At 51.1% G+C, this 23,297-nt stretch overlaps 1 long non-coding RNA gene across 2 annotated transcripts; it reads right to left on the reverse strand.

The window, feature by feature from the left end:
* Positions 1-11,602: 11,602 nt before the first annotated feature.
* LOC127681482 (uncharacterized) lies at positions 11,603-22,078 on the reverse strand. 2 transcript variants are annotated; one of them, XR_007977126.1, is made up of 4 exons: positions 21,744-22,078; positions 18,162-18,606; positions 13,372-13,478; positions 11,604-13,063 (listed from the first exon to the last, which is right to left on the reverse strand). It is a non-coding gene; the product is annotated as an uncharacterized LOC127681482 (long non-coding RNA). The 2 variants fall into 2 exon arrangements; XR_007977125.1 differs by having other exon boundaries at positions 11,603-13,478; positions 21,744-22,077.
* Between the last annotated feature and the right edge of the window lie 1,219 nt (positions 22,079-23,297).

The raw sequence follows: 23,297 nt of genomic DNA on the forward strand, positions 1-23,297 counted from the left end.
CAAGTGATTCTTGTCACTTGGAGATGGCCTACGATGTCCTTGTCAAGAGTGAAGCCTCATATCCATCTGAGCTGAGGCCCTGTCCCCTTGAGCTTCCTCTTGAGCCCTTGTCACCGAGGCCCTGGCCCAGGTGGGGTGGGGGCCAGCGGGTGACAATGACCGATTTAGAAAGTAAAGTGGCTTTTCAAACAAATAAGAAAGAAGAGGAAAGAGAGCATGGCCTGCCCGCTTCCTGCCTCACTCTCTCCTGCACCTGGGCCCCAGCTGCGGGCCCTCTAGACTTGTTTGCTTGCGCATCCTGCCTGGGCGCCTCTTCTTCTACTCCCAGGCCCCTCCCCGGGGGGTGGGATGATTGTGGAGCCCATGGAAATAAACCTCTCCGTGATTGTTGTATTGTCCTGGTCTGTAGCTTTGTGTAGGACAATACCAGTAATCACTACACACCGGGGCTTCCTGCATTGTCAAGGACCACAGAGTGCTACCAGCTCAGCACCCCCCACCACACACACACACACACTGGGGAGCTGCCTGCCAGCTCTGCCCGGCCTTTGGAAGCCTGAATAGCTTGCTGCTGCTTTTCCCTGTCTGCAAAATAGGGCTGGACCTAAAAAGTCCAGGGTCAGGGTCCCCTGTGGTATCCACTTAGCCACAGGGGACACAGTTTTCTGGCCTCCTAGGATGTGGCTGGCAAGTGTTCGCTAACCCCTTAGCCTTGATTCTACCTGCTGGTTAGTTGGTTTTTCACACAATGTTGCATGTACCCCAAGCTGGCCTTGGACTCCCTATGTCATCAGGGATGACCTTTAAACTCCCGAGCCTCCTGTGTCCTCTTAAATGCTGGGATCACAGGTGTGTGCCCCACCAAGGCCCTTTCTGCAGTGCCGGGGGTTGAAGTCAGGGCTTTGTGTGTTCCCAACAAGCACTCTGCCAGCTGAGCTGCCGCCCCGCAGGGCAATCTGCTGTATCAAGCACACATAGCGTACACATGTCACTCATTTTATCTGGACTGGAACAAGATGGAGTAGACACTGTCGTCCGTGTTTTCTAGATGAGCTCACTACGACGCAGGAGTGACCTGTCTGATCCAGTTCAGCTGGCAAGCATGGCATGTTCAGAGCTGCCTGGGTCCGGGCCTAGCACTGAGGGTTTGAGCTGTTCTGCGGCCACAGGCAAGTCAGTTGGTTTCTGAGTCTCGGCTCTTTACCAATGAAAGCAAATGTTGAGCCGGGCAGTGGTTCGCACACCTTTAATCCCAGCACTTAGGAGGCAGAGGCAGGCAGATCTCTGAGTCGACAGCCAGCCTGGTCAAAACAAAACAAAAAAAGAAAGCAAACGTCCCATAATACCTACCTGCAGCTACTATTCAACCCTTGGGGACCATGATAGAGCAGTGACAGTGTAAAGAGAGGGTGTGACTCTCCCAGGGACTTGGCTGTCAGTACTGAGGTGCTATATCATTCTGATTAGCTTGGAGTTACAGTCAGGGAGGCAGAAAGGATACTGAGGGCCCTGCCCAGTTCTCAGTGTCTAAACCAGCGGTTGAGCCTGGCCAGCTATTCCAAGAGGCACCTGGTGAGAGGTGGCTCCACCCACTGGGGGCTAAAAAAAAAAAAAATATCCCCGAGGCTGCCACCGTGCAAACAGCCTGTCACCTGCTCCAGTTAATAGCAAACTGCAATCCTGCTTCCTGTCCCTCCCCTCCCCAACAGCTGTGCAGCTCTGGGGAAGCCATTTGACCTTCTGAGATGGATTCAGAACATTCATTCTGCAGAGGGTTTGGGACTAGAGAGGATGCTGACCAGTATACGGTTGCAGGACCGCCATGAGACCTGGGTGCCTGCCTATGTCCTGTTGGGTGTGACTGTGGACAAGTCCTTTGGACTGTCTGAGCCTCAGTTGCCACCCCTGGAGATTGGGATATCACAGCTTCTAAGACAGTAGGAACCCAGGGGTGATGGTTCTGGTTGTAGCCTCTTGCTGCCCCCAAGAAGGGCACTCAGAGGTGTTCAACGTCATGGGGGTATAATATGGCTCAGCAGGTGGAGGCGCCTGCCGACAGGCCCCTAAACTTAGGTTTGATTCCCAGAGACCTTATGGTGAAAGAAAAAACCCTGAGTCCTCTAAATTGTCCTGTGACCTTCACACGGCATGATGTATGCATGGCTGCATATAGAACAAAATAATGTTAAAAAAAATGTCAGCTGGTGTTGGCACGCACCTTTAATCCCAGCACTGCAGAGACAGAGGCAGGAGGATCTCCGTAAATCCAAGGCCAACCTGATCTACAGAATGAGTTTCAGGACAGAGAAGCCCTGTTCCAAAAAACCAAGACCAAAACCAAACAGAAAAATAAAAATAAAATAACTCCTCAAAAACAACCCAAAATCAAGGTCCTGGGATACTGTGTTCTCTCTGGTGCCATATTTCTTCATTTGCCTGGTCACCAAAAGCTGTCCTTCCCCACCTAGTCTGGGCCCTGGTTGGTGGCCTCTGGGTGACAGCAATGTCCTTTAAGCTTTGGCTCCTGGTGAGGCAGAAAGGCAGAGAGCAGCCGGTGCTCAGCGCTCATGGCTTTCTGCTGGGTGGGACAGGTTGGTTTTGTCTAGCTGTAGCTGCCTCAGGGTAGCTCTGAACCTGTCTCTAGCCTGGATCCCACCCTCCAGGTCTTAAGCCTTGGCCCCAGAATGCCAGCCTTTATTAATCACCCATTGAACAAACTAAAAAAACGTGTCAGCTGCATTCTCCCTGGCCCTGTATTCACCCTGGGCATCTTGGATGGGAGGAAACCCACCCACATTCATCTGCTTCTTTTTCATAATTAATTTATTTTTCCTTGCCACTACAGTGTACTACATCATAAAGCCACAGCTTTCCTTTATTTTTACGTATTTCTTTTTACCTCTATTTTATTTTACATATATAGATGTTTGACCTGCATGTATGTATGTGGTACGCATACGTGCATGCATTACTCACAGAGACCAGACGAAGGTGATAGATTTCCTCTGCAACTGGAATTAGATGGTTGTGAGCCACCACGTGGGTGCTGGAGATTTAAACTGGGTCTTCTGAAAAATCAGAAAGTATTCTAACCCCCTGTCTTAGTCAGGATTTCTTTCTTTCTTTCTTTTTAAAGATATACTTATTTATTTTGTGTATATGAGTACACTGTAGCTGTCTTCAGACACACCTTACCATGTGGTTGCTGGGAATTGAACTCAGGACCTTAGGAAGAGCAGTCAGTGCTCTTAACCAACCACTGAGCCATCTCTCCAGCCCTTTAGTCAGGGTTTCTATTCCTGCACAAAACATCATGACCAAGAAACAAGTTGGGAAGGAAAGAGTTTATTCAGCTTACACTTCCACACTGCTGTTTATCACCAAAGGAAGTCAGGACTGGAACTCAAGCAGGTCAGGAAGCAGGAACTGATGCAGAGGCCATGGAGGGATGTTCCTTACTGGATTGCTTCCCCTGGCTTGCTCAGCCTGCTCTCTTATAGAACCAAAGAATACCAGCCCAGAGGTGGAACCACCCACAAGGGGCCCTCACCACTTGATCACTAATTGAGAAAATGCCTTACAGCTGGATCTCATGGAGGCACTTCCCCAACTGAAGCTCCTTTTCTTTGTGATAACTCCAGTTTGTGTCAAGTTGTCACACAAAGCCAGCCAGTCCACCTCCTGAGCCATCTCTTCAATCTATTTGATTTTTCTGAGATAGGGACTCATTCTGTAGCCCTGACTGGCCTAAGTGGACCAGGCTGGCCTTGAACTCATGCCTTCTCCAGTGCTTGGATTCAAGGCATCTACCAGGTCCAGTCAACTTTTTACTTTCATTACATTTTAAATATTTTTATCATTTTTATTTCTGTTATCTGTATGAACATGCTGCATGAATGTGCAGTACCTGTGGAGGCCAGAAGAGGGCGTCAGATCCCCTGGGAGCTGGAGTCATAGGCGGCTGTGAGCGGCTCACTTAGGTGCTGGGAACAGCTTAATCGCCAAGCCCTTATTTATTACTTTAGTTGTTGTTGTTGTGTACGTGCCAAGGCTAATGTGTGGAGTCTGGAGAACAACTTTAAGGACTGATCATCTTGTTTTTGAATGTTTTCTTTTTATTTTGACCGCGTGTGTGTGTCTGTGCAGTTTGTCGGCTCCTCTGGAAGAGCATCCAGGGCTCTTAGCTGAGCTCCGGGGTTGATTCTCTCGTTTCTGCTGCTGTGTTTCATTTTCCAGGCTGGCTAGTCTTCCTCAAGGATCCCCTTGGTAAAATGGGGAGACAGACACCTGGACAGTGGAACTCTTCTGAGAAGCACTCTTCCCACTCCTGTCCCCTCCCCTTCTCTCTCCTCTTTTCTCCCTCACTTCTATCCTTTCTTCCTTATATATTGCTGAGGGCTGTCTCAACCTAGATATTCTCCTGCCCTAGCCTCCCCCGTGCTAGAATTACATTACTGGCATATACTTCAACCATCTTTTTTTTTTTCTTTTCCTTTTCCTATTTAAAAAGCATGCCTGGAGCTGGAGCTGTGGCTTCGTTGGTCCAATGCTTGTGCCGCACAGAGTCCTGAGTTTTGTCCCTAGCTCTTAAACAATGCAGCCTATGGTGGCACCACTAAGATTCCCAGCACTTGGGAGGTAGAAGCAAAAGGACCACAAATTCGAGGTTATCCTTAGCTACATATCAATTTCAAGGCCAACCTGGGATACAAGAAACCCAGTTTCAGAAGGAGAAAAAGAATAGCCTGTGGCCCTGGAGGTAGGCAGCGCAAGCCTATAGCTCCAGCACTCGTGAGGTAGAAGCAGGCAGCTGTGAGTTCAAGGGCAGCCTAGTCTACAGAGTGAATTCGAGGACATACATAAAGCGACTCTGTGTCAAAACAAAAACGAAACCAAACAACCTTGTATTTGCCTACAGTGTGCAAACCTGAGATTAATTCCTCAGAAATTCAAACTGTAATATGTAAATAAAGAACTACATTTGACTCAGTGTCTTAATTATCAATATATAGTATTGTCTGGGAGGGCGCACTGGCTCCCTGGGTGGGGAGGCCATGGGGCCGGTGCACCTGGGCTCTGAGGATAGCTTCCATTTTGACCCCTCTTGCCACCAGCAATTCCTTCTGAGCCCAAACACCCAGAGACTCCTGGCCCCTGAGCCTGAGTGTGTATGCAGAGGGTCCTCATGTGAGCCTGGAAACTGTTCAACAGAAAGGTGGAGTAGGATTCTCTGGTAGCCAGTTCTCTCTCTCTCTCTCTCTCTCTCTCTCTCATACACACACACACACACACACACACACACACACACACACACCTTCAGGGGTAGAATCAGGAAGGGAACCTCAGACCTACATCTACGCTCAGGAGCTGGAGAACGGAATGGTACAAGCAAGGGAGGGGTTTCCATGGCAACCCCAGTGGGTGTGACTTAAGGGAAGTAAGGACCAGCTGCTGTGTTTACTCCAGCTTCTTCATGGGTCATTCATGGGTAAGCTATCTGTCCCTATCCCTACCCCTCCATGCCTGTTTGTCTCCAGTTCCTTCAATCTCCTATCTGTCTTACACGTCCACCCACCCATTCATCCACCTACCGAGAGTTACTTCTCCAGAAGGAGAAGGGGGAGGCTGGAGGAGGAAGGAACATCCTGTCTGGTGAGATGGGCCTTGAATTGGACTGACAGGGAATCAAAGGGCCTGGAATGGAAGCCGTTGGGAGGAAATCAAAGGGGATTGGCCTTGGCCTAGAGGCGAGATTCCATCCCTGACTTCGGGATTGACTTAGAAACGGACTCCACTTGGAAATCTGCCCCAGCCTTTGCTCTCTCTCTCTCTCTCTCTCAGCCAATTCGCCAGCGATGCCAGGCCTGAGGAGCACCAAGAGTGGACCCCGTGTAGACCAGAGGCAGAGAACCTCCAGAGAAAGGACATGCTTGTGTCATGCAGAGAGGCAGCCAAATCCAGGTGTCTAATTCCCAGGCTGGTGCTTTCCCCACCAGAGTGTTTCTCACTCCTGACCCCGCCAATACTGTAATCAATGCTGGCTGATGACCCTTTAGCTCCTGGCAGAGCATTGGGCCCAGAGAAGGGAGTCTTCCTCACTTCTAGAAGCTCCTGCACTGTTCCCAGATGTTAGTGAGCTGTTTTCTGAGGAGATTAGAACAGGAGCCTGCTGACCCCAGACAGGGCACAGGACAGCAGGACTCCTTCCCTCAAGTGTCCCACCGTCTTCCCTCTCCAGCCCAGGAGAGTCCTATGGACTGGGCAGGAGCTTACCCATAGTCCCACAGTCCAGAGGTGGACTCTACTGTCCGGCACTGATCGGAGACATTAGATAACGTGTCTACCTCTGGGGTTCTGGCCTCCAGGTGGCCTTGAGCTTTGAAATTGGGGGACAGTGGACAGATGCAGTCTGCAGAGACGGAGGCCTGTAAGGATGCTGAGAACTGGGCAGGAAAAGACAGTTTTTCACCTGCCACCTGCTCAGCCCCACCTAGCCATGGAAAATGTGACTCAAAGGAAGCTGGTGTCAGGGGACAGGGGTGTATGCGTGGGTGACAGCATGTCGGGGGGCAACAAGGGAGGGTGGGAGCTGGATCTGGGGTGAGGTTGGGGTGCCGGTTCAGAGTTCTGCTCAGCTCCTGCCTCTGTCTCTTGGGGAACTTACACTTCTCGAAGGATGGGTAAACTGGCCTGTGAAAGATGTCCCCAAGCATCCGTGGCTGTAGCCAGTTGTTCTCTGCTCAGTAGTTTAAGCCACAAGCATTCTTTGTATGTCTGTTGTGTGTGTGGACACAGCTACAGGATAGCCCCTTTCCTTCTATGAGATGTCCAGGTATGGACAGGTACCCTATCCTGTGGGCAACTCAGTCCAACAGACGCATTGAGAAGCTCAAATACTAATACTGTCTACAATGAGGAAACAGGATCCTCTTCCTAGGGTTTATTCCCTTAAAAGAATGTTTGTGTCTTCCCAACCTGCAGTCATTCTGTTAGGGAGGGGCTACTATTGTGAGCATCGGACAGGTGCTAGGGAAGCCATCTGGACTGGGGACATAGCTCAATGGTAAAATGGTTGCCCAGAATGCAGGGGTGCTAGGTTCAATCCCCAGGAGAGCCAAAACAGATACATGCATAGACACAAAGGAAATGGGGCTTAGCTGCTCTCACCTGCCCCACCCAGGGAGGAAGGGAACAGGTGCTGGGCAGGAAGGGATGCAAGGGAACATCCGGTGGGGAGGACAATGGTTAGCCATTGAGTGGAGCTGAAACACGGGGTGGGGGGAGTGGAAGGAGTGGGGGGTGGGCAGGGAAAAGGCTGAGAGGAGAGCAGTCAGACCCAGGCAGAGCCCCTCAGAGCCACCCAGGCCTCGGAACTCAGTGGAACTTCTGTGCTTTTGTCCTGGGAGACCCTTGGGCCCACGACCAGTTGAGAACCAGATGGAACTCAAGTGACAAGTGATTTTATGTTGATGCCATATTTGCTTCCTGGGCTGTTGTGACCACAGACAGGTGCCCAAAAGCTGAAGTGTGTTTCTAAAATACAAACAAATTACACAATGGGGGAGGGGGGATGAGGTGGTGGTGGTGGTAACAGCCGAGGTGGCAGCAGCTGCTCACGCCTTTAATCCCAGCACTCAGGAGACAGAGGCAGGCAGATCTCTGAGTCTGAGGCCAGCCTGGTCTGCAGAGTGAGTTCCAAAGAGAGCCAGGGCTACACAGAGACCCCGCCTCAAAACAACAACAACAACAACAACCCAAATAAAATTATTTACTTTTTCTTTTAATTGTGGGAAGGGTGCACACAGGAGGCAAAGGTGCTTGAGTAGAGGTCAGAGGACAACGTACAGAAATCTATTTTTGCCTCCCTCCATGGGAACCTGGGGATCGAACTCAGGTATTCAGGCTTGCCAGCAGGTGCCTTTCCCTGATGAGTTTATCTGGCTGACTCATAGCTGAACTTTTTCCCTCCCAGCTCTGAGGACTCAGAGATTAAACTGAGGGTCTGAGGATGTCTTCAGTGTACTCTGCTGGGTCGCTCTTTGATGCTTCCTGCTTTTACAGGCAGCCTGGGCATCCCTGAGCCTGCAGCTCCTTCTATCCAATGTTCTCCTCTGGCAATACAAGTCCTTCACTCTGTGTCTCCTTCCCCTTTATAGGATGAGAACAGCCATGTTGGGTTAAGGCCCCACCCCACACCTATACATCTCTCTGTCTTTCTTTCCTTTCTTTTTTTCTTCCTTCCTTCCTTCCTTCCTTCCTTCCTTCCTTCATCTTTCTTCCTTCCTCCCTCCCCTTTCTTTCTTTCTTTCTTTCTTTCTTTCTTTCTTTCTTTCTTTCTTTCTTTCTTTCTTTCTTTCTTTCTTTCTTTCTTTCTTGAGACAGAGTCTTATGTAGCCAAAGCTCTCAAAAACACTATGTAGCCAAGGATCACCTTGATTCTCTTGTACTGGGACTACAAGCATGTTCCACCGCATGGTTTTTTATGCAGTGTTGAGGATTGAACCCAGGGATACGTGAGGCAAGTGCCCTCCCAGCTGGGCGCCATGCCAGCCTGACCTCACCTTAACAGCTACGTCTGCATCAGCCTTTCTTCCGATGAAGGCTAACGGCTGAGGTGCTGGGGGAGGGGTCAGTAGGTCCTCCTCAGATCTAGCATCTGAGGTGCTGGGGGGGGGGGGCAGGGGTGGTCAGTAGGTCCTCCTCAGATCTTTTGGAGGACACAACTTGACCCGGAACTCAGGTTGTTAAAGGGCTCTTCTACAAACAAAACTTGGGTCTGAGAAAGTCCACGTGAGTCACGTGGCCCATGTTTGAGAAGTCAGAAAATATGGCCTTGGCGCTTATGTGCCACCCAGACTCAACCCCCAGAACCAAAGGAAAACGCAGCAGCCTTGGAGTGCATTCCTCCCCGGCAAGAGTACTTTGCCCTAGTGGGTACTAAGTAAATGTTTGAGAAATCCTTGACCTGTGGTTCCCTCAGTTCTTTCTTTAACAAATCAGAAGAACAGATTAAAGGGCCCTGGAGGACTCGCTGTAGCTGCCTCTGCCCTGGATTCCCGGCTGGCTGCTGCCCCGGTGACCTTAACATTCCCTTCTGTTTGGGCACCAGCCTGGGGACAGACGGGCAGAGAGGATAAGCCGTGGTTCCTCTCCCCACTGGATGAAAGAGACCTCCATGGTGTATCCAGTTTGCCCACTTTAATCATCGTGGGACCCTTGGCCCCATCGCCTGGTCGAGTCCCCCTGATGCAGGCTTATCCTGAACATCAGACCAAGCCTCTCTATAGCTCCCCATTGCCTTCAGAACGAAATTCACATTCTTGTTTTTTAAATTTTAAATTTTAATTTTTTAAATTGAGTTTATTCATTTTATTTTCATGTGTGAGTGCTTTGCCTGCATGTATGTGCATGCATGTTTAATGCCTGTGGAGCTCAGAAGACAGCATTAGATCCCATGGAAGTAGAGTTACAGATGCCCGTCAGCTGCCATGTGGGGTCTGGGAATAGAACCTGGGTCCTCTGGAAGAGCAACTGGTAATCTTAACTGCTGAACCACCTCTCCAAGCCCAATGTCACTTTTTTAAAAAAGATTTATTCATTTGTTATATGTAAGTACACTGTAGCTGTCTTCAGACAACTGGTGATCTGACACCAAAAGAGGGTGTCAGATCTTGTTCTGTATAGTTGTGAGCCACCATGTGGTTGCTGGGATTTGAACTCAGGACCTTTGGAAGAGCAGTCAGTGCTCTTAACTGCTGAGCCATCTCTCCAGTCCTAGAAGGTCATGTTCTTAAAATGGATGTTTCCTTCATGGGTTTGACGCCCAGCTATCTATCTGTGGTGGCTTTTCACTGTCCTGCAGCAGAGGAAAGAGATAAGGGGTGACCTGGTTGTACAGAGGAAAGGGTGACTGGGGCAAGACCTGCAAGCAGGCTGAACTTTCCCGTCGACGCTTGTCACGACCTCCCTGGAAGCCACCTATCCACCTATCCATGCACCAACAGAGCCTACTCCAGCAGGCTCTCTCCAGTCCAGAGAGGTGCCAGTCCCAGGCCGGAACCAAACAGCAGGCAGAGCATACAAACCGGAAACCTGCTTACAAATGGCTTTGCCAGAGTTTCCCTGTGTGACCTTGAACAAGTCAGGGTCCCTCTCTGGGCTTATCTCCTCTCTGTGGGGCTGAGTAGGGAGAGATCCCTGAACATTATGAAGACGTAAGCTAAGTGTGCATCCTCCCGGGAGCCAGTGTCTTAGCGTCCATTCTAATTTGCATAGATTTGCATATGTACTATAGGCGACACCAGCTATATTTCATTCATAGAAAGAATTGATTCCCAGGGATGGAAAGGACTCAGCAGCTCATAGTTCCATGCAAATCTTATCTGTCTGAGGCCATTAACAGTTGAACCCTCAGCTTTTACATATGGGTGACAGAAGCTCAGAGAGGGAAAGTGACAAACCCCGGGTCTCACAGCAAGTGAGGAACAGAGAGCTTCACCCATCTTCCCACTGTTTGCCAGAGGCTTGTACTGCCTCCCATTTCTTATGAAGGATAGAGGATGGGGGTGGGGGGGGGTTGCTTGGTTTATCTCTTGCAAAGCTAACCAGGATGGCAGCCTCCACAACCACAGGAAATCAGGTTGTGGTAGAGGCAAGCAGGAGTGGAAACTCGTCTGTGAGAGGCTAGGGTACTTTCACCTGCCTAAAAATAACTCTCCTCATTAGAGATCGACAGATGACAGATGGCGAGAGCGGGGTTCTGTGAGGTGTGTGTTGGGGGACACTGCAGGCACTCCACAGAGGGGACTGGCTGGAGCTACGCTCAGGGTCCGGCATTGCTCGAAAGCCGAGAGGAAACAGTGGCTGACCCAGTTCTCAGACTGGACTGGGATGTGTAAGGACCAAAAGAAAGACTGAGAACTTACGAGTGCGTTCTAGAAATAAAACCACAGGTGCTGCGGGTGTGTTGGACTGAGACACCGGGTTTCAGGCCCCAGCACCTGCTGTAGGATTGCAGAGCCTGAGGCGAGAATCCACCACTCCTTCAGTGCCCTCTCAGTGCAGGGCGATGTTTCTAGTACCCACCCCGTACCGTGCTCAGGCCCCGCCCAGCTCCAACCGACTCCGCATCTATGACAATTAGTCTCAATTAATCGGCAGTCTGATGAGACCTAAAATCCTCTGGGAAATGGTCTCCCAGCATGCTTGTGGGGATTGCCGTCTTCATTAGTTAATTAGGTACCATTTTCTGGGCTAGGATCCCGGAGTGGGTCGAAAGGAGAAAGCCAAGGGATACGCACTGCTGTCTTCCTTTCTTGTCTTCTTTTCCTGAGACAGGGTCTCGCCTGTAACCCTGACTGTCCTGGAATTCGCTCTATACCCCAGGCTGACCCTCAAACTCACAGGGTTCTGCTTGCCTCTGCCCCACCCCCCCACCCCCACCCCCACCGCCAAGTGCTGGAATCAATGGCGTGGGCCACGTTGCGGGCCTGCTGTCTTCTGGACACAACACAGGAGCTCTCCCCCGCCCCCCCCCCCAACAGAGTTTCTCTGTATAGCCCCGGGGCTTCTTCAAGCTCCTGCTGCCTCTGTTTCCCCACCCTGATGGACTCTCCTTAAGGGGCTTATGTCGGAGTATTTTATCACAGAACAGGAAAAGTTACCAGGCATTACTCTTTCAGTGCCCTCCCAATAGCTGCTCGGACCCTGCCCAGTCTTGTTCCCGGTATCCGAAGGCTCCAGCAGTTCCTGGTCGCACGCAGGAGCAGAGAGTTGGTTCTCCTCAGTCCCCAGCCCCAAGAGTGAGCTCAGAGATGCAGGAACCAGCGAGGCTGGAGTTTTTTGTTTTTTTGCTTTGTTTTATCTTGTTTGTAGCCCCCTTGCTTATGGCATTATAACCTGTAACCAGAGATTTTAAAAAGGAAAAGCTAGACTTGGCCACCTATTATAATCACAAATAATGGGGAAAGGCAGAGAGGAGACTTACTCACTGCATCCACATGGGAAGGGAACAGATAAGCTGCCTTTAGGACTCTAGTGCTTTTAAGTTTAAATTTAAATAGGCACACAGCTGTGTGCAGTGCAGTTAATCCCAGGCAGAGGCAGGTGGGTCTCCGTGAGTTCGAGACCAGCCTGTCTACAAAGCAAGTTCCAGGGCAGCCAAGGCTACATAGTGAAGTCCTGTCTTTTTTTAAAAAAAGATTTATTTATTATTATATGTAAATACACTGTAGCTGTCTTCAGACACACCAGAAGAGGGCATCTGATCTCATTACGAGATCGTTGTGAGCCACCATGTGGTTGCTGGGATTTGAACTCAGGATCTTCGGAAGAGCAGTCAGTGCTCTTAACCGCTGAGCCATCTCTTCAGCCCTGTTTGCTTGTTTTTGAGATAGGATCTCATTACATAGTCTTGGCTGACCTGGAACTCATAGATACCCACCCATCTCTGCCTTTCCTTTTATTTTAACTACATGGATGCTTGTGTATGTCCCTGTGTGACTGTGTGTGTGCATGAATACAGTGCTCTTTCTCAGAGGCAGAAGCATGGGGTCCCCAGAAGCTGGAGTCTCAGACAGTTGTGAGCTGTCATGTGGGCACTGGGTCCTCTGCAAGAGCAGCCAGTGCTCTTACCTCTCCGCCCCACTCCACCCACCCCACCCTTTTATTTTGTCTGAGACTCCTGCTTCTATTCAGGGTGGATCTTCCTACCTCCCTAACTGAATCTAGAAGCTCCCTCACAGGCATGTCCAGAGGTTTGTTTAGGGTGATTTTAGATCCTGTCAAATTGACGATATTAACCATTCAGTTAAGGAACAGTGAGGGTCAGAGTTGAGACACAGACGCAGACAGGCTGGCTCCAGGGCCGCTGTCTCAGCTGGTGTGCTTGACTGTCACAGCTGACTGTGACTTCTCTACTTGCTTGTCAGCCTTTTAAACAAGAACTTGGGTTTGCAGCTCCTTCCCACGCCTGGCAGAGAGCAGGGCACACAGTAGGTGCTTCATCAAGCATCTCTGAACAGGTTCCCACGCATCATCTTCATGCTTTGGAGAGAAGATCAGCCTGAAGGGGGAAAGCATTGCTTTTTGTTTTGTTTTGATTTTGGAGACAGGGTCTCACTCTGTAGACCAGGCAGGCTAGCTTCAAACCTACAGGGATCCATCCACCTGCATCTTCTTCCTGAGTACTGGGACTAAAAGTTCTGATTCACCAAGGCCGGTTCACAGTTATTTGTTTTACGTGGGAACAGGCACTCCACAGCACCCATGCACAGCTCAGAGGATAACTTTCAGGGATTGGTTTTCTCTTTCCACTACGTGGGTTCCAGAGACCAAACTCAGGTTGTCAGGATTGGTGGCGGGCACCCTTACCCGCTCAGCCATTAGCCTGGAGAAGCTCCTTTTCCTTGGATGCTGTTTTCTGGTCCTCAATCCAACAAGACGGCGTTCGCTTTCACAATTCTGCTTGGTTATGGCATCTGTCAAATGAGCCCCGGAGAGACTAGAACTGGCCTGACTCACCCCGCTGACAGTTAGAGACGGCAGGCAAGCTCCTTGACACACCATCAACCAGGCCAGGGAAGATGTTGAACCCAGATGACAGGAAGCCTGTGTGTTAGGGGTCATTCGTCACGGCCACCCTCAACATGGGGTGCTCTGGGGACAGGCCCAGTTCCCATCCTCTGGGATCGCATACCTCTTAGGGACAGGAAACTCTTCCTTGTTACAAAGTTCCAGCCCCCCCCCCCACCAGACCACTCCCCTCCTTGCTCCCTGGGGTGTGCTGGTGAAAGCGGGGCCTGTCAAGAGCGAGCCTGCAGGGTCCCGGCCAGCAGCTGGAGCTGGAGAGGCAGGAAACGGGGACAATGGATGAAAGACCCTCTGTGCCCAGGTGGGTGGGGGGAGGGACAGGCAGGAAGCCTGGTCTCTGGAAGCTGGTCCAGCAGTAGCTGAAGGAAGACTGCCCCGGGATGCCGGAACCTGGAGGGTGGGGGTGGGGTTGTTTGGATTCCCCAGGGATCCAAGCTGGGGGACGGTTTGCAGGCCTCAGCTGAGCCCTTCTCCGTAGGGTGCCAGGCCTCAGAGTCACTTTCATTCCTCATCCGTCCCCAGGGCCTGGGAGCCCGGCTGCCTGCACAGTAGGGGCCTGATCTAGTGAATGCAGAAATTAATAGGGCATGGCTAATAACCCAAGGATTACATATGGATTTGCTTATTGAAGAAAACAAGGCTTGCGGGTGGGCACCCCCCCAGGTGTTCCCTGGCTATGCCCACCGCACCTGCAAGGAAGGTCACCTCCTCACCCTCCGGTTGCAGCTCAAGGGAAGCTTTTCAATAGAGGACAGAAAATTGGGGGGCTGCCCTAAACCCCAGCCAAGGAATAGTCCTGTTTCCTTACTGCTGGGGTTGAGGGCTAGAATTTGGGCTGTTAAGAAGGAACTTTATCACTAGGCAGTGGTGGTGCATGCCTTTAATCCCAGCACTTGGGAGGCAGAGGCAGGTGGATTTCTGAGTTCAAGGCCAGCCTGATCTACAGAGTGAGTTCCAGGATAGCCAAGGCTACACAGAGACCCTGTCTCGAACCCCCCCCCAAAAAAAAAGAAAAAAAGAAGGAATTTTACCATTGAACCACACCCCAGACACCCTTCCCTCTCCCTGCCCCCTGCCCCCTGCCCCCTCTAGTTTTTCTAAGGCTCTGTAACCAAGCCAGGCTCAAGATCTGCCTGCCTCTGCCTCCCAGATGCTGGGGTTAATGGTGTGCACCCCTGCACCTGGCTCGTTCATTTAGTGTGTGCAGGTGTACATTCTGTGTCTACAAGGTAATAGGAACTGAGAGGTAGTAATAGCCAACAGCTGGGGGGGGGGGGGCTCAAAGGAATGCAGTAGAAAGCTAGAGGCTGCTGGGCAGTGGTGGCACACATCTGTAATCCCAGGACTCTGGGAGGCCGAGGCAGGTGGATTTCTGAGTTCGAGGCCAGCCTGGTCTACAGAGTGAGTTCCAGGACAGCCAGGGCTATACAGAGAAACCCTGTCTCGAAAAAAAAAAAAAAATCCAAAAAACCAAAAAAAGAAAAAAAGAAAGAAAGCTAGAGGCTGAGCTACTTTGGTGACTTCTAAAGCAAGTCTGGGCTTTGCCAAGATTGGGAGCCAAGCCTTGGGAAAGAAGAAGGGAGGGAGGAGTCAGGGGTAAGGAGAAAAGGGAAGAGGAGGGAGAGAGAGTGCTAGAGCTGGCAGAGAATTCAGAGTGGGGGATAAGGCTGGTGGCAACTGAGAAGGGCCCGTGTGTCTGGTCTGATGGTCTTACTTCAGGGCCTGCTGCTCTCAGCCCGATGGGAGTTCTACCCAGGAATTAAGTGCCTACAAGCCTGTCTCAGCATCACAGGGTATAGCCATTAGAGAAGGCTAAAGTCTTCTCCCAGAGGACATTTGCATAAGCACCTACTGTGTGCTGCTAGGCTTTGCCTACTGGGTGCAAGAATTGCCACAATGGAGACTGTCTCAGTCAGTTTGTGTGATTGGATAATTAATAAGCCAAAGAAGTTTATTTTATCCCAGTTGTGGAGGCTGGGCCCTGGCCCGGCAGACAAAGTATCTGGCGAGGGTCTGGTTTCTGCTTCCAGGGCCCAAATAGTGTCCTGCCTCACTTGTATTTATTTTAAAATATATTTGTGTGGGCACACACACAGGTGTTGGTGTGTGTGCAGGTGCATGTGTGTAGAGGTCAAAGGTCGATGCTCAGATGTCCTCAGGTACATCATCCACCTTGACGGGGTCTCCCATAAACCGGCACTTCACCAATTAAGGCTTTCTCATCCCTACTTTCTCTGACTGTAAAGTTATCTGTGTAGGTGGGGTCCCTTGGCCTAATCACCTCCTACAGGCCCTGCCTCTTCATATTGTCCTTCAAAGGGTTACAGTTCACCGCAAATTTTGAAGAGTCAAAAGATTCTAACCACAGGGTCCTGCCCCTAAAAGTCCCCACTACCCATGGCAATAGGCCACGGCAGCCTCCAGTCGGAGTCACCTTGAGTCACAAGAAAATCTGTTAGCAGTACTACGCTGCCTGGTCCCCGGCTTTCTGCTCTGCCACAGGTACAGGCAGGCCCCACCTGGTTTCCTCTAGCTCAAGTCTGGGGCTGCCCCTCCTCTCCACGGCCTCCAGCTTCAAGTCAAGCCCTCTTGGCCTGCTGAAAGAGTTTTAGATGTTTACAATCTCTGATTCCACACGGAGAACTTTCCAAACTCTTGATTCCCCCGGGGGAGGTCAGCCTCAGCCTGACCTCTCTCCACACTTGACCTCTCTGGCCAGGCCCTGTAGCTCCTGGACTGCATAACAATGGGAGTCTAAAACCCACCTGAAGGGGTCACTCCCCGGCTCAGTACCCCTCAAGGGCTCCCTGTTACCCCAGGATCAGGTTCAAGCCTCTGGGCTTACTTGTCCTCACCCCTAACCTTGGACTCCTTTTTGGCTTGTCCCGCTCCCCCCACACCCCCGTCCCACCTGCAAACACTGGACCTTTGAACGTGCCCATCCCTTAGTTCTTGGCCTGCCTGCTCTACTCTCCTATGTAGCAAGGCTTAGATAGTAGCCCTAGCCTGATAGCCCTCTAAGGGCATGCCTCATTCCCCTCTCCCCAATCTCAATCCTCCCCCACCAGCCTCCTCTGGACGGGACGGAAAGAACTGCTTGTCCATTAGGCGTTGGCGCACTGTGCACTGGCCTCAAAACAGCCCTTGACACCTGCACTATGGGCTTTCTTTTTCTTTTTAACCTTATTTTTTATTTTATATGTAAGGGCGTTTGTCTGCATGTCATGTATGTCTATGCGCATGTATGCAGTGCTTGCAGAGCACAGATTAGGGCGTTAGAGCCTCTGGAACAAGAGTTACATACAGCTGCAAGCCGCCATGCAGATTCTGGGAATCGAACCCACATCCTCTGGAAGAGCAGCCAGCGTTCTGCAAACTGCTGAGCCGCCTCTCCAGCCTGGACACCAGCACTGTGATTACATACTTCTGCCTGAGCCCTCTCCTCTAAACTGCACTCTGCCCTATTGCCTGCTTTCTCCAGAGGAATTAATAGTGTTCTTTTCAATTAATTATATATATTTTTTTGTTTTGTTTTCTTTGGATTTGGTTTTTTCGAGACAGGGTTTCTCTGTGTAGCCCTGGCTGTCCTAGAACTCACTCTGTAGACCAGGCTGGCCTCGAACTCAGAAATCTGCCTGCCTCTGCCTCCCAGAGTGCTGGGATTACAGGCGTGCACCACCACCGCCTGGCAATTAATTATATTTTAACTCATATGTGTGTGTGTGTGTGGGTGCATGCGCGCGTGCGCGTGCATGTATGTGACATACATATGCCATGTGTGGGGAGATCTCCATGGAGGTCAGAGGTATTAGATCCCATGGAGTTGCTGGTAATTCTGAGCCCTCTGATTTGGGTGCTGGGTGTCAGACTTATATCTTTATTTTCTGTAAGAACAGCTCTTACTCTGAGCTGCTGAGCCATTTGTCTAGGCCTTGTTCTTTTGTTTATTTATTCCCTAGTGAGGACAAGGCTGTTGTCTTATTTATCTGTCTGGATCCATGATATCTTGGAACAAATAAGAGGCTACTCAACAAATATGTCTAAGAGAAAAGAACTGAGCATAGGGGCTCACTCCAGCAATTCTAACACTCAGCAAGCTGAGACAGGAGGATCACCCTGAGTTCAGAGCAATAGAACAAGTTCCAGGGGCTGGAGAGATGGCTCAGCAGCTAAGAGCACCAACTGCTCTTCCAAAGGTCATGAGTTCAAATCCCAGCATCCACATGGTGGCTCACAACCATCCGTAAAGAGATCTGACACCCTATTCTGGTGTCTGAAGACAGCTACAGTGTACTTATATATAATAAATAAATAAATATTAAAAAAAAAAAAAGAACATGTTCCAGGTCAACCTGGACTCTGGACTACAGAGTGAAATTCTGGGAGGGAGGGGGAAGAGAGAGAGAGAGAGAGAGAGAGAGAGAGCGAGAGAGAGAGAGAGAGAGAGAGAGAGAGAGAGAGAGAGAATCTCAGGGTTGGGGTGCAGGATAGCCCAGTGGTACATTCAGGTAGATAGGGTCGCCTTGACACCCCCCCCAAGCAGGACCGGAACAGCCTGGGGCCAGGCTAACCTTGCTCCATCTCAGGTCTTGCTCCGTTTCAAGGCTGACTTTCTGCTCAGAAGCCAGAAACAGGAGTAGCAGGCTAGAAAAGCTGAGGTCTTTGAGGGTCATGGGAGACGAGATGGTGGAGTGGAAATGTTCTCTTCCTTCTTAAGCCATCCTGGGAAACTGAGGCACATGAAGAGTTTTGTAGGGAGCTCAGGGGATAGCAGGCAGGAAGGTCCTGTGCTGGATGGGGGTCTCCATCGGTCAGAATCTCCTCCTTCCTGTCTTCTCTGGTCAGGATACTGGGGACCTTGATGGGCTCCTTCCTGGACCTGCTTACTTGTGCTCTTAAAACCCACTACTTCAGGACCGGTCAAACTGTACAACCGTTTAGTTGTTTGGTGTCTGTCCATGAGCAGGAAAGGGAGCTGAGGAGGATGCGTCTGAAGGCCACCAGATGTTCTGGGTTCTGAAACATGAAGAGATTATTTTTAGCCCCTTAGATATGCTACAAGTTAAGAGTTTAGAATCCTGAATGGAAGCCAGGCGTGGCGCACGCTTTTAGTCCCAGAACTCCGGAGGCTGAGGCAGGTGGGTCTCTGGGTGCCATGCCAGCTTAGTCTACAGAGAGAATTCCAGGATAGCCAGGGCCTCACAGAAAAACCCTGTTTCAAAAACAATACCAAAGACTGCTGAGCTGACTGGGAGCAAGTGATCTTGCCAAGAGGGACCCAGGAAGAAATGAGCCCAACCAAACCCTACATGGGAAGATGTTGTCAGGATCCAGGGGGGTGGGGGGTGGGGAAGAGGCTGTACTTCACAGTGCCCTGAAGGCACACCCGGAGGACAGGTGCATACTAAGGCCAGGTGACAGCTAAGGGGAGCAGGGGACTGAACCCTCCCGCTGACTTCTCCCCTGCCTGCCTCTGGCATTTCCTCTCTGCCTGCAGAGGCTCCAGGTTCAACAACCTGAAGCTTGACTTACTGGGGTGAGGGCAAGCTCCCCTTCGATGACTTGAACTGACAGGGGTTCATCTAAGCCACCTCAGGCCCGTCAGCATCTGGCTGCTTGCTTAGGAGCCAGCTCCCCAGGGTCTAGTCACAGTTCCTGGGAGGATGATTGAGCCATGTGTCCCAAGTCCTTGAGTTCACAGATGGGACTTTGAGCCCAGAGAGGTTGGAGGACTTGTCCAAGGACATGCAGCCAGCCGGGAGCAAAGTCACTTTCAGAGCCCAGCCTCTCCCTTCCCTCCCAAGGTGCTTTCTGTTCCAGCGGACCGGCATCTTAGTTCTAAGCCTGTTTTTTTTTTTGTATGTTACCTGTAGCTGCCTCCGTGCCCAGACCCCGTCCTGGATGCTTTTCACACAAGTCCTTACCATGCTTCCTTCCCCATCTCTAATCTGAACCAGGACCACATAGCTCAGCCTGGCTTCAGACTCACGATGACCTTGAACTTGTGATCCCTCCATCCTCACCCCCCAGTGCTGGCATTACAGGTGTAGGCGACCACGTCTGGTTTATATAGTTTCGGGACTTGAACCCAGGGCTTTGTGAGTTCTAGAGGAACACTCTGCCAACTGAGCTCCATCCTTAGCAAGATTCAAGTCCTTGTCTACCATGTCAAAAGCCTCTACTCAACTGTGGCCTGGTCATCTAGGCCACTGCGTGGGGGAGGGGGCATGGGAATGAGGAGTGTTTACAGACAGGCTAATGCTGACTGTGTTGCTGCTTCACATGTCTCCTGCCGTGGTGGTCCTCTATGATAGTATCCCAAATCTCAGAGCTGTTAAGGTACCCCCTGCCCACTTCCTCCACAACAAACAAAAGTTCAAAGAGGCCAAGTCCCCTGCCCAGAGTCACTTAAACCCCGACTATCATCAAACCTACATTCTGTGCACAGGAACAAGACTGGTGATTCCGTACAAATACTGGCTCACTGACCCAGTGCACGTCTACTCTAGCCCTACTATGTGCCAGACCCTGTCAGAGTCCTACTAGACAGGAACAGGACATGGTTCTTGCCCCATCCACAGCCAACAGCAGAGGTGGTTTTGGGGAATGTGGAAGGCTCTGTTCCCATGCCCTCTTGGTGACACTGACAGGGACCGGCTGGCACTGGCCCAGTCCCTCCCCCCAAAGAATGCACACTTGGAAAAGACCAAGGAGAGAGACCGTGATGACATCAGGCCCCCAGGCATAGTCCTCTGAGCCTGGCTCTGACTCATCACCCACACCTGCACTGGCCTCCGGCACATAGGCTGGAAATAGCTGGGGAGGGGCCAGAGGCAGCACCTGCACCCTGGGCTGCCATCCCCACCCTCCCTGCCAGGAAATGGGGATGCTTCCCAGAGCACCGCTTAGCTGAGTCTGCTGGTCTCCTGCAGGCGCAGGGAGTGGAGGTCCTCAGGCCACCAGAAGCTGTCCCAGGAGCTAAAGGAAGCACAGTAAAAATCACTTCCCCTGATGCAGGCGGGTGGGTACCTGAGGCTGCACAGCCCTGGCCTAAGTGCCTTTGCTTCTTGTGTTGAGCTCTTGTGGCTGTGAGTGAGCCCATTTCACAGATGATGAACTGGAGACCGGGAAGAGCCAAGAAGCATGCCTAGGGGTATGCAACCACTGTGCTAGGCAACGTGGGCCTCCTCTATGGACTCCTTGCCCAAATCAGTCTGGTCATCTCATCCCAGGACCCCAATCCCAGCGCTGGTCACAACTCCGACTCCATGTTTATCCAGGTGACATCTCCCTCCTGATCACCCAGGACAACAGAAATTGAACAATAGCCTTCTCTTGCCCACTCTGCCCAAGTCTGATCATCTTATCTCTCTATCTAAAACCTTCAGCGACCCCCTGTTGTCTTTGGGCTAAATGCGGATGTCCTGGCTCCTGCCCACTTCTCCAGCCCCACCATTCAGCACCTGGACAAGGCAGGACTCATCCCAGGCCTCACTTTGTAAGTGGGGACCATAGCACCTTATGCTGATGAGGATGAAGGAGATGAGGATGAAGGAGACACACGCACAGCAGGGTGATTGTCTTAAGTCATGGTATGGGATACAGTCTCTGCAGACAGCCAGGCTGGGGCCCATGTTTCATGATGGGCCAGGCCAGGTGCCCTCATCCTGAGTGAAATTCATCAAGAACTTTGAATAGGCCAAGTGGTGGTACCTGCTTTTAATCCCAGCACTCCAGAGGCAGAAGCAGGCAGATCTCCAGATTCGAGACCAGCCTGGTCTACAAAGCAAGTTCTGGTTCAGTCAGGGCTACACAGAGAAACCCTGTCTTGAAGAAAAACAAACAAAACTTTGAAAAGCCAGGAGAACATCGTGGGTACACACCTGTAACCCAGCACCTGCGGATGCTGAGACAAGCTACACAGTGAGACCTATCAGGAAGTGAAGAAGAGGAAGGAAGAAAGAGATGGGGTGAGGGAGAAATGGAGCGAGTCAAGTACTCGGTGTCCCAAGGCTTGGAAGATGGAGAGTCCTTGCTGGGAGGGAAGGTATGGGAAAGAGGGACAGGTGGCCGCCCAGCTGCAAGCAGATGTGAGGGGGCCTGAGGCCTGCGCTGAGGAGCGCAGTGAGGTCACCTAGGATGCGCAGACTCACCTGGCAGTGGTCGTCCAATCCCTGCCTCCCATGCCCCCACATCACAGGTCACTATCATGCTATCACGTGAGGGCAGCCAATACCGGAGGAATCCAATACCCTCTTCTGGCCTTTGAAGACACATGCACACAACATATGCCACATGAACATTGGGGAGGAAGCCTTCGGGGAGGCAGCCAGGCTGGGTAGCTCCCCACCTGTCCTGGGCCTCAGGCCCCGACCCTCAGCCTCCAGGCCTGAGTGCCTCTTGTCTGAGGGCCGCTCTGCCAGAGCTGAGCTCTGGGCTGTGAACCTTGCAGCTGTGACGTTAGAGCCCTTCCTTCCCTAGGCACCTGCTTGAAAAGCCACCTATTTTAAACTCCTTCTCACCCTACCCTGCCCTTCCCCCCTCTCTCCCCCTCCCTTCCCCCTCCCCCACAGAGGCCACATGTGTTTCTAACCCCGATTCCCAGCTCGCTTCACCATTCCTACAGCTTTGCTTTCTGTTGACCCCCAGTGCCTGCCTCACCATCCTCCCCAAGGCTGCTGGATCCTCCCACTCCCAACCCCTAACCCCCACACCCCACAACCCCCACCCCATACACACACAATTTAATACACACTCTAAGCAGCCGATACTCTGGACTCCAGGGCAGATGCCAGGCTTCCTGGAGCTTCTAGTTCTTCAGTGCCAGTTCTGCCCTGTTTGTCTCCATTAAAGCAGAAGCCGGAGCTAAGGCGATAGAGCTGATGAGACTCGGTAATAAAGTGCCTGTCTCAGAAACATGAGGACCACGGTTGGAATTTCTAGCATAGATGTAAACAGTTGGCATATGTTTCCAGCATGGGGTGGGGGTGGAGACGGGCACATCCCAGGGACCAATCTGGCTTAAGCACTTAGCATCACTTTCAGCAAGAAACCCTGTCTTAAGAAATAGAGCGGAGGGACTGGAGAGACCGCCCAGGGGTTGAGAACACTGGCTGCTCTTTCAGAGGACCTGAGTTTAACTCCCAGCACCCACATGACAGCTACCAACCATATGCAACTCGAATTTCAGGGTGCCTCACTCCCACTTTTAGCCTTCCTGGGTACAATACACACGTGACGCATAGACACATATGCAAGCAATACACCCATGCATGTAATGTTTTTTAATCTTAAAAAAGGAAGAAGGGAGCAGCTGAAGAGGATGACACCTGGTCTCCACACACAAGTGCCCATATGTGTACATGCACCCCCCCCACACACACACACATACACACGGTATAAACTCCAAGAACTTGGTGACTTATGCCTATAATCCCAGCACTCCAGAGGTTGTAACAGGAGCATTGCTGTGAGTTTAAGGTCAGCCAGAGCTATATGGTGGGATCCTGTCTCAAAAACAAAACAAAACAAAACAATAAGATAATATATACAAAAATAGATGTAAGGAAATGAGTCCGGAGCCTGTGGGTTCAGTTCAGTGGTAGAGAATTTGCAGAGCATACAAGGCCTGAGTTTAACCTGCAGTACAGAAAGAGAGAAGACAGAAAGGGCTCAGCAGCTGAAACTATTTTCTGTTCTTTTTTATT

This window comes from Apodemus sylvaticus, chromosome 3 (assembly GCF_947179515.1).
Source record: "Apodemus sylvaticus chromosome 3, mApoSyl1.1, whole genome shotgun sequence".
Taxonomy (NCBI): Eukaryota; Metazoa; Chordata; class Mammalia; order Rodentia; family Muridae; genus Apodemus; species Apodemus sylvaticus.